Genomic DNA, 2,888 nt, shown 5'->3' with positions numbered 1-2,888 from the left:
TTTGACATTATGATAGTCCCTGTATGCTGTTTTGACATTATGATAGTCCCTGTACGCTGTTTTGACCGTATGATAGTCCCTGTATGCTGTTTTGACATTATGATAGTCCCTGTATACTGTTTTGACATTATGATAGTCCCTGTATGCTGTTTTGACCGTATGATAGTCCCTGTATGCTGTTTTGACATTATGATAGTCCCTGTACGCTGTTTTGACCTTACGATAGACCCTGTATACTGTTTTGACCGTATGATAGTCCCTGTATGCTGTTTTGACCGTATGATAGTCCCTGTATTCTGTTTTGACATTATGATAGACCCTGTATACTGTTTTGACCATATGATAGTCCCTGTACGCTGTTTTGACATTATGATAGTCCCTGTATGCTGTTTTGACAATATGATAATCCCTGTATACTGTTTTGACCATATGATAGTCCCTGTACGCTGTTTTGACATTATGATAGTCCCTGTATGCTGTTTTGACAGTATGATAGACCCTGTATACTGTTTTGACCATATGATAGTCCCTTAAACTATCAGTTTACCCCATGCTGTGCATTATTTGGGAAAATCCTTTACATGTTGTAGTCAAAGCCCAGGATGTCTTACAGGCCCAGGATGAATATGTTCTTCTCTGTGGTACTGTGTCCTTCCTATATAAGCAGGACAAATACAGTACAATGTATCAGATGGATAAATTACCAAAGATAACCTTGCTCTATAAAACAAATATTTATATACAAGTTGCTGTATACATCAACAGATTACGTTTTCATTTTACCGTTTTTCTCCATGCAGATATGATTATACGTGTGAACTTTATATATTTTATTCAAAAATAATGTTTAGATACTTTTTAAAACCCCTTTGTGTTTTTTCAATATGCCCATATCTACTGTACTTATAGTATATTTGTGACCAGACAGGCCTTCTCTCTCTCTCTCGTCCCTGGTGTGACATCACTCAAGCTGTCCATAATGGCCACAGTGGGAACTCTTTCTTCCCAGCAGGAGCCACATTGCATGTGCTACAATCAATGACATCATCCAGCGTCAACCAGACCTCCTAGGGAGTGCTATAGAAGGAAATGATCTCAGTTCCACCTCAACTCTCTGAGCCGTTCGGGGTAAGGGAATAATAACGACATGAAATAGGTGCCCAAGGGACCCAGGGTCAAAGGTGACTATAAATCAAAGCCCTGTTCTAATGTATCCGTCCTTGTTTCCTTGATGTGAGCACACAATGTATATACAGTGCATTCAGTGTATATACAGGAAACTATTCAGACCCCTTCCCTTTTTCCACATTTTGTTACATTACAGCTTTATTCTAAAATGGATTAAATTAATTCATACATTTTTCCTCATCAATCTACACACAATACCCCATAACAAAAATCCCAAAATTGCAAATGTATTAACAATAATAAAGAAAATACCTTATTTACATAAATATTCAGACCCTTTCCTATGAGACTCGAAATTGAGCTCAGGTGCAGGCTGTTTCCATTGATCATCCTTTTGATGTTTCTACAACTTGATTGGAGTCCACTTGTGGTAAATTCAATTGATTGGACATGATTTGGAAAGGCACACACCTGTCTACCTGACAGTGTATGTCAGAGCAAAAACCAAGCCATGTGGTCGAAGGAATTCTCCATAAAGCTCCGAGACAGGATTGTGTCGAGGCATAGATCTGGGAAAGGGTACCAAAAAATGTCTGCATCATTGAAGGTCCCCAAGAACACAGTGGCCTCCATCATTCTTAAATGGAAGAAGTTTGGAACCACCAAGACTCTTCCAAGAGCTGGCTGCCCGGCCAAACTGAGCAATCGGGGGAGAAGGGCCTTGGTCAGGGAGGTGACCAAGAATCTGATGGTCACTCTGACAGAGCTCCAGAGTTCCTCTGTGGAGATGGGAGAACCTTCCAGAAGGACAGCCATCTCTGAAAAACTCCACCAATCAGGCCTTTTATGATGAGTGGCCAGACGGAAGCCTCTCCTCCGTAAAAGCCACATGACAGCCTGCTTGGAGTTTGCCAAAAGGCACCTAAAGGACTCTCAGACCATGAGAAACAAGATTCTCTGGTCTGATGATACCAAAATTGAACTCATTGGCCTGAATGCCAAGTGTCACGTCTGGAGGAAACCTGGCACCATCCCTTCGGTGAAGCATGGTGGTGGCAGCCTCATGCTGTGGGGATGTTTTTCAGCGGCAGGGACTGGGAGACTGGTCAGGATCGAGGGAAAGATGAACAGAGGAAAGTACAGAGAGCTCCTTGATGAAAACATGCTCCAGAGCGCTCAGGACCTCAGACTGAGGCGAAGATTCAACTTCCAAAAGGACAATGACCATAGGCACACAGCCTAGACAAAGCATGAGTGGCTTCGGGACAAGTCTACGAATGTCCTTGAGTGGCCCAGCCAGAGCCCCGACTTGACCCCTGATCTGACATCTCTGGAGAGACCTGAAAATAGCTGTGCAGCGACACCCCTCATCCAACCTGACAGAGCTTGAGAGAATCTGCAGAGAAGAATGGGAGAAACTCCCCAAATACAGGTGTGCCAAGCTTGTAGCATCAAACCCAAGAAGACTCGAGGCTGTAATCACTGCTAAAGGTGCTTCAACAAAGTACTGAGTAAAGGGTCTGAATACTTATATAAACATGATTTTTCAGTTTTTTTTATTCTTAATATATTTTCTAACATTTATAAAAACCTGTTTTTGCTTTGTCATTATGGGGTATTGTGTGTAGATTGATGAGAGGGAAAAAACAATTTCATCAATTTTAGAATGAGGCTGTAACGTAACAAAATGTTGAAAAGGTCAAGGAGTCAAAATATTTTCCTTGTAAGTGTTTCCCTGTAAGTGATTGGATACGTGAAAG

Source organism: Salvelinus alpinus, chromosome 11, assembly GCF_045679555.1.
Source record: "Salvelinus alpinus chromosome 11, SLU_Salpinus.1, whole genome shotgun sequence".
NCBI lineage: Eukaryota > Metazoa > Chordata > Actinopteri > Salmoniformes > Salmonidae > Salvelinus > Salvelinus alpinus.
Note: the sequence above shows the minus strand (reverse complement) of the source record.